The 12,956-nt window shown below is 44.0% G+C and overlaps 1 protein-coding gene across 4 annotated transcripts in view; it reads left to right on the top strand.

Annotated features, from left to right (window-relative positions):
• Nucleotides 1–12,956, top strand: part of HSPBAP1 (HSPB1 associated protein 1) — a 75,166-nt gene that overhangs the window by 15,828 nt on the left and 46,382 nt on the right. The window contains exon 1 of one of the 4 annotated variants that reach the window (XM_077830210.1): nt 11,495–11,939. The exons of the other annotated variants lie outside the window; for them this stretch is intronic. The gene's annotated coding sequence lies outside the window, so the exon portion shown is untranslated. Of the gene's footprint in view, nt 1–11,494; nt 11,940–12,956 lie in introns of those variants that run through there. 4 annotated transcript variants of the gene reach the window in all.

Genomic DNA, 12,956 nt, shown 5'->3' with positions numbered 1-12,956 from the left:
AAACAATTTTACTGGTTCCAGGAGCTCGAAAAAACAGGTAATAACTTGACCTCTTGAGAGCCACTGAACTGCACAGTGAAATGGCAAATTGGCAAGGGAGTAGTCTTCATTCAGTTCTTCAATTAGATTTTGAAATTCTCTGTGATTGAGTGCATTTGAGTGAATGAAATTCACAATGTGCAAGGCAGGTTTCATGACGTGATCAAATTTGAGATTCTTAGATACCAGTTGCTCCCAATTGAATAATACAGTGAAATGTCCAAAATTCGGGAAAGATCTCGTCAGACCTACAAAGGCCTACTCATCCATTTGCAGATTCCCACATGAATGGAGCTCTGTCCATTGCAATGGCAGTGAGCTTCTATAAAGGCAAGTTGTTTTTCACAATTACCAGCATCAACACCTACTTTAGATCTCGTCCATGAGTTCTGTGTCTTAGTGACACAATATCGAGGAGTTCTTCCCTTACAACACAGTCGTAAGACACAGTGCAGGAAAATACCGATAATTGAGGTTTATTCTGAGCGTCGCACGACTCATCCAAAGCGATGTTCAAATATTCCCACTGCTGACGTTGCGACTGCAGTTGCAATTCACCGTTCAGGTCAGAGATTCTGCGTTCTGTTGTGTGACGTGAAAGCTGCAGACCCAAAATTTTCTTCTGTAGATTCTGGTTCTCTGGTGACAGGATTGAAATCACATCAGTTAGGCACATTTTTACGAACTTCCCTTCGGAGTTGGGCTTTTTCACACGGGCTATGTGCCAGGCCACATAATAGGAGGCTAACATTAGTTTGCTATCAGTTGGAAAATAAGTGTGGAGTTCAGAACCTTGTGGGAATTCTTGATCCATGTGTACATGGGTCAAAGAGAAATCACACTGCAAGTTTGAAGATTTGAACTGAGAGATACACATCTGGCAAAGAAGACACATGGCCTTCTCGTTACGTTCAACGAAAATGTACTTATTCTCCCACACCTGTTAGCCTCGATTTTCATCTGTGTATTTCTCTTCCGTTTGCACTTCTGGCAATCCTTGTTAGATGGTGTAAGAAAAATATTGGTAAAAATTTCTACAGCAGCACAGTGTTTACACTCCCATTTCTGGGTCAAAACTGAGTAATGTGCTTGCTGTGATCCATGATGTAATGACTATGGAAGCTAGTCACCATGTGCTTGTGCAAGGATTCAAGGAGACACAGGCACCAACTTTCCAGAGTTGAGGCCATCAGCACTGAGGTTGTCAGTGCCAGCATTCTCACTGATGCCTTCTTCTTACCACCAGATGAAGGAGTATGGTGCCTGCCTGAGAGGGCACTAGATGACTTCTTTGGTTCTGTTTTTGCCATTATTACCTCCTGTGGCTCCAAACTGACCCTCATGAGTTGCTCCAATAGGTGTAGCTTGAAACAAGCATCCCTGGACTTACTGGGTGCTCAACCCCCTGCTCTGCCCCAGGTCCCGCCCCCACTCCTTGGGGGAAGGGATGGAGTGGGAGCAGGGCCTGGGGCAGAGCTGGGGGTTCAGCACCTGCTGGAACATTGGAAAGTTGGCGCCTGTGACTCCAGCCCCTGAGTCAGCGCCTATGCAAGGAGACATTATTAACTTCTGAAGAACCGCATGCGTCTCCGGAGCTGTCGGTTGGCCACCCCTGCTCTAACTGAAGGTAAGGTATTTGTATGATAAAGCTCAGTGCGCTCTTGATGCTGGGTAGCCAAGAGACTGGGCTGTTATGTAGTAAGAGTGGCAGAATTCTCCCTTAAGTTGTATCTCTGTTGCCTTTATAAGCTGTCGTATGGCCATGTAGGGAAGACCTTGAAAGACATAGTTGGCACAAGATCTTTTTCTGACACCCAGCATTCCCATCTAGTGGTCCCCAAGATAGCTATCATCTACGGTTATGGACATCTTGGGTTGTCAAATCATTCTCCCCTCTTTGTCCTTCTGCACAGGAGAAGCAGGAGCTTGCAGAGCTGATCCATGGGACCCGAGCGGCTTTCTTCCCCTTCCCCTGGCTTCTTCTGCTCATCTTAATGGAGAGTTAACTATGATGAGAGGCTATGGATGCTAGCTTTAGTCCCAAAGGAAAAAGAATTAATTGCAGCCTTCATTTCCTTTGCCCCATATCCAAGAACCCAAACAACCCATAGAAGAGGGGATTTTCTGAACAATGTCCAACTTGAGTGCTGCTGGGGTAATAATTTCTGGGTTCTGGAAATGAAAATTCCAAGGAGTCTGTTCTCTGTTCTTCTCAAGTCATCACTCAGACAGACATCCTGAATTTGAATGACTTGTGCACTGGCAGTTTACAAGCCTCGAAAAAAACCCTCAGGTTTCAGAGTGGTAGCCGTGTTAGGGTATGTCTACACTACGGAATAAGGTCGAATTTATAGAAGTCGTTTTTTTAGAAATCGGTTTTATATATTCGAGTGTGTGTGTCCCCACAGAAAATGGTCTAAGTGCATTAAGTGCATTAACTCGGCGGAGCGCTTCCACAGTACCGAGGCTAGAGTCGACTTCCGGAGCGTTGCACTGTGGGTAGCTATCCCACAGTTCCCGCAGTCTCCGCTGCCCATTGGAATTCTGGGTTGAGATCCCAATGCCTGATGGGGCTAAAACATTGTCGCGGGTGGTTCTGGGTACATATCGTCAGGCCCCCGTTCCCTCCCTCCCTCCGTGAAAGCAAGGGCAGACAATTGTTTCGCGCCTTTTTTCCTGAGTTACCTGTGCAGACGCCATACCACGGCAAGCATGGAGCCCGCTCAGGTAACCGTCACCCTATGTCTCCTGGATGCTGGCAGACGCGGTACGGCTTTGCTACACAGTAGCAGCAACCCATTGCCTTCTGGCAGCAGACGGTGCAATACGACTGGTAGTCGTCCGCGTCGTGTCTGAGGTGCTCCTGGCCACGTCGGCTGGAAGCGCCCGGGCAGACATGGGCGCAGGGACTAAATTTGGAGTGACTTGACCAGGTCATTCTCTTTAGTCCTGCAGTCAGTCCTATTGAACCGTCTTATGGTGAGCGGGCAGGCGATACGGACTGCTAGCAGTCGTACTGTACCATCTTCTGCCAGGCAGGCAAGAGATGAGGATGGCTAGCAGTCGTACTGTACCATCTTCTGCCGAGCAGCCATGAGATGTGGATGGCATGCAGTCCTTCTGCACCATCTGCTGCCAGCCAAAGATGTAAAAGATAGATGGAGTGGGTCAAAACAAGAAATAGACCAGATTTGTTTTGTACTCATTTGCCTCCTCCCCTGTCTAGGGGACTCATTCTTCTAGGTCACACTGCAGTCACTCACAGAGAAGGTGCAGCGAGGTAAATCTAGCCATGTATCAATCAGAGGCCAGACTAACCTCCTTGTTCCAATAAGAACGATAACTTAGGTGCACCATTTCTTATTGGAACCCTCCATGAAGTCCTGCCTGAAATACTCTTTGATGTAAAGACACCCGCTTTGTTGATTTTAGCTCCCTGAAGCCAACCCTGTAAGCCGTGTCGTCAGTCGTCCCTCCCTCCGTCAGAGCAACGGCAGACAATCGTTCCGCGCCTTTTTTCTGTGCGGACACCATACCAAGGCAAGCATGGAGGCCGCTCAGCTCACTTTGGCAATTAGGAGCACATTAAACACCACACGTATTATCCAGCAGTATATGCAGCACCAGAACCTGGCAAAGCGATACCGGGCAAGGAGGCGACATCAGCGCGGTCACGTGAGTGATCAGGACATGGACACAGATTTCTCTGAAAGCATGGGCCCTGCCAATGCATGCATCATGGTGCTAATGGGGCAGGTTCATGCTGTGGAACGCCGATTCTGGGCTCGGGAAACAAGCACAAACTGGTGGGACCGCATAGTGTTGCAGGTCTGGGACGATTCCCATTGGCTGCGAAATGTTCGCATGCGTAAGGGCACTTTCATGGAACTTTGTGACTTGCTTTCCCCTGCCCTGAGGCGCATGAATACCAAGATGAGAGCAGCCCTCACAGTTGAGAAGCGAGTGACGATAGCCCTGTGGAAGCTTGCAACGCCAGACAGCTACCGGTCAGTTGGGAATCAATTTGGAGTGGGCAAATCTACTGTGGGGGCTGCTGTGATGCAAGTAGCCCACGCAATCAAAGATCTGCTGATATCAAGGGTAGTGACCCTGGGAAATGTGCAGGTCATAGTGGATGGCTTTGCTGCAATGGGATTCCCTAACTGTGGTGGGGCCATAGACGGAACCCATATCCCTATCTTGGCACCGGAGCACCAAGCCGGCGAGTACATAAACCGCAAGGGGTACTTTTCGATAGTGCTGCAAGCTCTGGTGGATCACAAGGGACGTTTCACCAACATCAACGTGGGATGGCCGGGAAAGGTGCATGACGCTCGCATCTTCAGGAACTCTGGTCTGTTTCAAAAGCTGCAGGAAGGGACTTTATTCCCAGACCAGAAAATAACTGTTGGGGATGTTGAAATGCCTATATGTATCCTTGGGGACCCAGCCTACCCCTTAATGCCATGGCTCATGAAGCCGTACACAGGCAGCCTGGACAGTAGTCAGGAGCTGTTCAACTACAGGCTGAGCAAGTGCAGAATGGTGGTAGAATGTGCATTTGGACGTTTAAAGGCACGCTGGCGCAGTTTACTGACTCGCTTAGACCTCAGCAAAACCAGTATTCCCACTGTTATTACTGCTTGCTGTGTGCTCCACAATATCTGTGAGAGTAAGGGGGAGACGTTTATGGCGGGGTGGGAGGGAGAGGCAAACCACCTGGCTGCTGGTTACGCGCAGCCAGACACCAGGGCGGTTAGAAGAGCACAGGAGGGCGCGGTACGCATCAGAGAAGCTTTGAAAACCAGTTTCATGACTGGCCAGGCTACGGTGTGAAAGTTCTGTTTGTTTCTCCTTGATGAAACCCCCCGCCCCTTGGTTCACTCTACTTCCCTGTAAGCTAACCACCCGCCCCTCCTCCCTTCAATCACTGCTTGCAGAGGCAATAAAGTCATTGTTGCTTCACATTCATGCATTCTTTATTCATTCATCACACAAATAGGGGGATGACTACCAAGGTAGCCCAGGAGGGGTGGTGGAGGAGGGAAGGAAAATGCCACACAGCACTTTAAAAGTTTACAACTTTAAAATTTATTGAATAACAGCCTTCTTTTTTGGGGGCAATCTTCTGTGGTGGAGTGGCTGGTTGGCCGGAGGCCCCCCCACCGCGTTCTTGGGCGTCTGGGTGTGGAGGCTATGGAACTTGGGGAGGAGGGCGGTTGGTTACAGAGGGGCTGCAGTGGCAGTCTGTGCTCCAGCTGCCTTTGCTGCCGCTCAACCATACACTGGAGCATACTGGTTTGGTCCTGCAGCAGCCTCAGCATTGAATCCTGCCTCCTCTCATCACGCTGCCGCCACATTTGAGCTTCAGCCCTCTCTTCAGCCCGCCACTTACTCTCTTCAGCCCGCCACCTCTCCTCCCGGTCATTTTGTGCTTTCCTGCACTCTGACATTATTTGCCTCCGCGCATTCGTCTGTGCTCTGTCAGTGTGGGAGGACAGCATGAGTTCGGAGAACATTTCATCACGAGTGCATTTTTTTTTTTTCTTTCTAAGCTTCACTAGCCTCTGGGAAGGAGAAGATCCTGTGATCATTGAAACACATGCAGCTGGTGGAGAAAAAAAAAGGGACAGCGGTATTTAAAAAGACACATTTTATAAAACAGTGGCTACACTCTTTCAGGGTAAACCTTGCTGTTAACATTACATACATAGCACATGTGCTTTCGTTACAAGGTCGCATTTTGCCTCCCCCCACCGCGTGACTACCCCCTCAACCTTCCCCCCTCCCTGTGGCTAACAGCGGGGAACATTTCTGTTTAGCCACAGGCAAACAGCCCAGCAGGAATGGGCTCCTCTGAGTGTCCCCTGAAGAAAAGCACTCTGTTTCAACCAGGTGACCATGAATTATATCTCACTCTCCTGAGGATAACACAGAGAGATAAAGAACGGATGTTGTTTGAATGCCAGCAAACATACACTGCAATGCTTTGTTCTACAATGATTCCCAAGTACATGTTACTGGCCTGGAGTGGTAAAGTGTCCTACCATGAAGGACGCAATAAGGCTGCCCTCCCCAGAAACCTTTTGCAAAGGCTTTAGGACTACATCTAGGAGAACCGCGAATGCCAGGGCAAAGTAATCCTTTCACATGCTTGCTTTTAAACCATGTATAGTATTTTAAAAGGTACACTCACCAGAGGTCCCTTCTCCGCCTGCTGGGTCCAGGAGGCAGCCTTGGGTGGGTTCGGGGGGTACTGGCTCCAGGTCCAGGGTGAGAAACAGTTCCTGGCTGTCGGGAAAACCGGTTTCTCCACTTGCTTGCTGTGAGCTATCTACAACCTCCTCCTCCTCATCATCTTCTTCATCCCCAAAACCTGCTTCCGTATTGCCTCCATCTCCATTGAAGGAGTCAAACAACACGGCTGGGGTAGTGGTGGCTGAACCCCCTAAAATGGCATGCAGCTCATCATAGAAGCGGCATGTTTGGGGCTCTGACCCGGAGCGGCCGTTCGCCTCTCTGGTTTTCTGGTAGGCTTGCCTCAGATCCTTCAGTTTTACGCGGCACTGCTTCGGGTCCCTGTTATGGCCTCTGTCCTTCATGCCCTGGGAGATTTTGACAAAGGTTTTGGCATTTCGAAAACTGGAACGGAGCTCTGATAGCACGGATTCCTCTCCCCAAACAGCGATCAGATCCCGTACCTCCCGTTCGGTCCATGCTGGAGCTCTTTTGCGATTCTGGGACTCCATCATGGTCACCTGTGCTGATGAGCTCTGCATGGTCACCTGCAGCTTGCCACGCTGGCCAAACAGGAAATGAGATTCAAAAGTTCTCGGTTCTTTTCCTGTCTACCTGGCCAGTGTATCTGAGTTGAGAGTGCTGTCCAGAGCGGTCACAATGGAGGACTCCGGGATAGCTCCCGGAGGCCAATACCATCGAATTGTGTCCACAGTACCCCAAATTCAAGCCGGCAACGTCGATTTAAGCGCTAATCCATTTGTCAGGGGTGGAGTAAGGAAATCGATTTTAAGAGCCCTTTAAGTCGAAATAAAGGGCTTCATTGTGTGGACGGGTGCAGGTTTACATCGATTTAGGTCGAATTTAGCAGCGTTAAAGTCCTAGTGTAGACCAGGGTTTAGTCTGTATCAGCAAAAAGAACGAGGAGTACTTGTGGCACCTTAGAGACTAACATATTTATTTGGGCATAAGCTTTCATGGGCTAAAACCCACTTCATCAGATCCATGCAGTGGAAAATACAGTAGGAAGATAGATAGATACAGAGAACATGAAAAAAATGGGTGTTGCCATACCAACTCTAAAGAGACTAATCAATTAAGGTGGGCTATTATCAGCAGGAGAGAGAAAAACTTTTGTAGTGATAATCAGGATGGCCCATTTCAAACAATTGACAAGAAGGTGTGAGTAACAGTAGGGGAAAGATTAGCATAGGGAAATAATTTTTAGTTTGTGTAATGACCCATCCACTCCCAGTCTTTATTCAAGCCTAATTTAATGGTGTCTAGTTTGCAAATTAATTCCAGTTCTGCAGTTTCTTGTTGGAGTCTGTTTTTGAAGTTTTTTTGTTGAAGAATTGCGATTTTTAGATCTGTAATTGATTGTCCAGGGAGGTTGAAGTGTTCTCCGACTGGTTTTTGAATGTTTAAATTCTTGACGTCTGATTTGTATCCGTTTATTCTTTTGTGCAGAGACTGTCCATTTTGGCCAATGTACATGGCAGAGGTGCATTGCTGGCACATGATGGCATATATCACATTGGTAGATGTGCAGGTGAACGAGCCCTTGATGGTGTGACTGATGTGATTAGGTTCTATGATGGTGTCCCTTGAACAGATATGTGGACACAGTTGGCAACGGGCTTTGTTGCAAGGATTGTTTCCTGGGTTAGTGTTTCTGTGGTGTGGTGTGTGGTTGCTGGTGAGTATTTGCTTCAGGTTGGGGGGCTGTCTCTAAGTGAGGACTGGCCTGTCTCCCAAGATCTGTGTGAGTGAGGGATCGTCCTTCAGGATAGGTTGTAAATCCTTGATGATGCGCTGGAGACTTTTTAGTTGGGGGCTGAAGGTGATGGCTTCAAGATAGTCATATTGGCAGTCAATCCCAGGATCTACCTGGCATCCCTAGATCTCAGTTACTCTTAATCATCATGTTCCCTTCACCTAGACTTGACCACACACCTGTACTTTTCCCATAGTTTACTATACGCCAGTTTTATTACTGCTTAGTGCTATGAAGTGGGAGGACAGCTGCTAACTTGCAGGTGTTTGAGAGTACCAGATCTTTGAAACAAAAGGAACTGCACGCACACACTTCCAGACTAGAGGATAGTGAGTCATGGAAGCCAAACTTGTGAGGTCATTTTCAGAGGAAATATAAAAATGATTAAGGAAAAGATTATATATTAGGAATTGGGGAGAGGGGGGGTTGTACTCAAAGGCTTGCAGTGTGACTGTAGTCACTGGGGAGTACAGAAAACTGAATCAAGACATAAAAATTCTTAGTATAAAACCTACTGAAATCCCCTGTTTGTCTTCCCAATAAAATTAGCATTCCCTTTTTTACTACTATATACTTTTAAAATTTTTCCAAAAAAATACCATATTTCATATACTATCTCTGCTATTTCTATCATAAGAACGGCCATACTGGGTCAGACGAGTGGTCCATCTAGCTCAATATTCTGTCTTCCAACAGTGGCCTATGCAAGGAGCTTCAGAGGAAGTGAACACAACAGGCAATCACTGAGTGATCCATCCCCTATCATACACTCCCACCTTCTGGCAGTCAGAGGCTGGGGACACCCAGAGCATGGGGTTGCATCTCTGACCGTCTTGGCTAATAGGTATTGATGGACCTATCCTATCATACATTATTTTATCTAATCAATTGCAGGCAGATAAAGATGTTTGCCAAAAATATCCTTTACAATTATATTTATAATTGTATAAATTGTATGTTGTATATATGAAGTTGAAGTAAGGAACAATTAGAACCCTATCAGGGTGGACTTTTTGAAATTTACCTTTAACTTATTTTATTATATTTTAAATTTTGCAATAAAATATGCCAGTATGACTGGAGAAGGTGTGTGATTTTGACATCACAAGAGAAACTAGAGTAATTGAAAGAAGAAAGGATTTTTAGTTGGTCTCTGTTTTTATTTGGCATGAGTACTAACTCTCTATGACTCAAGCCCAAAGCTTTCTAGGAGAAAGTATTTGTTTAGATTTTTAAAATGCACCTTGCTAAAGCACAAAGTATATGTATAAATCAGTTTAGAAAAACTCCCAGAATCACAGTTGGCTGAATGGACGCTGTAATGAACCTTCCCACCCTTTCAGGGAAAGTCTCTATAAACAGACGGGCTTCTGTAGTACACCCCAACAGTTGAGCACCTTAACCTATACAATATAACTGCTGTTTCCACATTAAAATGCAATTTTAAAAATTCCTACAAGCAAGAAAACTGCCATAAATTGTTTGTTTCTTTGGATTTATATGGTTAAAAATGAAACTTTGCGGGCTTTTACTGGCTTTTTAAAATCAGACCAGGCAGAAGAACAGCTGTGTGGTGATAAACTTAGCCTAACTAGGAGTAATTTTATTTTACTGTATGTTTGAAAAGCTGAAAGACAAATACGAGCAGCACAGCTGCCTAGTCATGGAAGGCTAACTCTGCTTTATATCACAATGAATTGCACCAGGAATCAGCAGTTTAGGGTGGTATAATTTTTTAAAAGGTCTCTCCTCCCAAAGTTCTGTCTGTCCCCCCAGCAATGTCTGAGCTTCGCCCTTAATCTTGGACCTAGTGTCACAGCAAAAACATGCTGAGTTAAAACATCTGTTAATCATACCAGAAAGCCAGCTTGCTTGTGACCGCACCAGTATCTGCTGTCATGCTCCCAGATGAACACTTTTCCTGAACTTGCTTTTTCCATGTGTATTAATCTATTGCTTGGTAACCCATAGCTGCTGCTTCTTGGTGTAAGGGACAACATATGGCACGGCATATGGTCCCCATAAGACCTCCATATGCTTGGGTATTAATGTAGTGGAGTGTGTGAGGCTGAAGGCCAGGACTTATCTTCACCTTCTCTCTCTCTCAGCAATGGCATGTCAACTTTTGTTTTTCTTATAAGAGGAGAGCTTATAAAAACCTCCTGAATTAAGAAATAGCAGCCATCTTTAAAAATATTAGTTTTATTTAAAATGAGTGAACGGAGAGGCCTTTGGTTTATTGTTAAAACTTTACATGCTGGAATTTTCGTAAGAGCTAAAGGCAGTTAGGAATTCAACTTTCATTGAGATTTAGGGACTGAACTCCCTTAGTCTCCTTTGATGGTTCCAGCCTTAGTGCCTCTGTGGGAGTAGGAACCAGTGCTTCCATAAAATACAAATACTTAATTTATTCCCCTTGCAGGGGGTTGTGAGGTTATTACATGGGGAGTCGTGAGCTGTCAGCCTCCAACCCCAAACCCCACTTCACCTCCAGCATTTATAGTAGTATTAAATATAAAAAATATGTTTTTAATTAATAAAGGGGGGGGGTCGCAGTCAAAGGCTTGCTTTGTGAAAGGGGTTACCAATACATAAATTTGAGAACCACTGGTCTAAACTCTACTGTAAGAAGAAATTGAATTTATTCATTTTTCCCCAGGTGGATAAAAATCAATGATTTTTTGAAAAATATTTTTTATTTAAATTGGATTTTTATTTTGTTAATTACATTATTTTTTTCTTTTTAAAAATAAACCTGTTTAAAATAAAATCTGAATTTAATACAAAATATGATAAGGCTTAAATATATTGTAATCTCTTAAAACATTTAAATAAAAAATAAATATGCTGAATCCATTGTTGAGTTAAAGGCTGGTTTCCTATAGAAAGAAAGCATCAGGAGGAAATGGCTAACTTTTGAGGTCTAGATTTATAAATAAGGCACAATAGGTCAGCCTAAGTAATTTAGGAGAATGTATCATTTTCAAAAGACTTAGCTGAGTCGGAAGTTAAGCTTCTGTCACTTTCACGTAAGCATATTTGAAAATTTTCCCAGGCTGACCTGAAGTAATCAGTTTAATTCAGTGACAACAGTTAAGCCCTCTGTTTAATAAATCATTTACTTGTAAATGTGAAACATGTTTTGATAAAAGAAATTAATGTATCTATAACATTTAACATTGTTTTGTTGGATAAAAATCTATGCTGTTTTGTGGGTTTAATTAAATTTCAGTTACCATCCTAATGCAACTTGGCACATATCATGAGCAAAAAGTTAACTGTCTAGTAAATAATATATCATTCACCATTTTCTAACATATTAAAAATGTACAATTAATAATAATCTGAAAATATTAAGCAATTTAATTGCTTAACTAAATGTATATAGTTACAGTTTACCCTCCTAGGTAGCAAAATGATGTACCAAATCTAGTGAAAAGGCTCTATTTAGTTGTAAATCAACATGCTTTAATAGTTATATCAACCAATGAAAATGCACTTTTATTTAGAAACTAACTAGAGTACAAATGGAACAGATGAAAATCAGTGATTTCAAGGCTTTCCACTTGTTGATTTAAATTGCTTTGATTTAAATAAATCCATCCTGTTTTTCTTCTTCCTTTTTTAACACCCCAGTTTCTTGCCAGACATAATTAGCCTTTTCATAGCATTTAGGAATATATTTTTATATTTTCCAAATATGTATTGATTTTTAAAACTGCTGTGTATGCTGAAGAATTTTCTGTAATGAACATTCTTTCTCTTGGGTGTCTAAACTGAACCTGTGGAAGTCTTGTGTGGCTCACAAAATCAGATCTTTGCTTATGTTATTCCACGTCTACATGGTATGAAACCAAATCACATTATCCCTTCTACAGCTCATTTGGTAAGTGCAAGGGCTCTGGGTTTTTCTAAAATAAATGATGCCATGACTTCTAGAGACAATTCTTAGACTAAGTAAAGAAACTTAACAGAGTTTTCATATGAAGCATAATATATGAGGCAAGGACGCTTTTATATAGGGCTTAATTCTACAAGATACTGAACACTCTGGCCCCAGCCCAGCAGAGCACTTAAGTATATTCTTAACTTTAGGCAAGTAAGCAGTCCCACTGGTTTCAATAGAACTATTCACATGTTTAAGCGCTTTGCTGACTTGGAGCCAGTCTGCTCAGCACTTTGCAAGATTGAGCCCATAGTGCATTTGTGGTTTTCTTGGCTTTGCCAACAGCAGTATAATTTTCAGGGTGGAAAGCTGGCATTTGGTTAATGCTGGTGATCATGCAGTCTGCACTTTCAATTCAGGTAGCTACATTCTTTGACATCCTGGTTTCCACTGGAAACAATATCTTTGTAATGTTACTTTTCTGTTTTATCAGTCAGATCCACATCAGTTTAGCCACTGCTAATGTCCCCCAAGAACCGGGAACTTTGTCTTTGCTAAACTTTTTTCTTCCCCAAGAAAAACTTACAAAATGAACTTTTATCATTTGTGTAGTTATTGTTAATTATTCAGTACCAGTGCCTCTGATGGGATACTTTTACTTCTTACTCCATGGGAAATACAGTAACACAGTACGTGCCTTTATTGCTTATTGGTCAAGTTTTCCATCGGGCATCTTTGTGCTTTCCCTCAGCCACACCTTGAAAATGGGAATTGCCCTTTGTAAAAATCTCCCAGGCCACTCCGCTATCCCCCTTCAAACCTACAAATGCCTTCTAAATGGTTAGGTGTGCTGGGCCTCTTGTTTATTACACGAACCAGACTTGTCTCAGTTACTTTGTGCTTCCCCTGTCTTTTTGCTTTATCTACATGTTGTCTCTTGTTTTATACTGGGGCAGGAATCATCTTTTAAAATATGTGTGTACCATACGTAGCATAATAGGGACCCAGTCTGTGATT

This window comes from Eretmochelys imbricata, chromosome 11 (assembly GCF_965152235.1).
Source record: "Eretmochelys imbricata isolate rEreImb1 chromosome 11, rEreImb1.hap1, whole genome shotgun sequence".
In the NCBI taxonomy this organism is placed as follows: Eukaryota; Metazoa; Chordata; order Testudines; family Cheloniidae; genus Eretmochelys; species Eretmochelys imbricata.
Note: the sequence above shows the minus strand (reverse complement) of the source record. Positions and strands in the feature narration are given on the sequence as shown.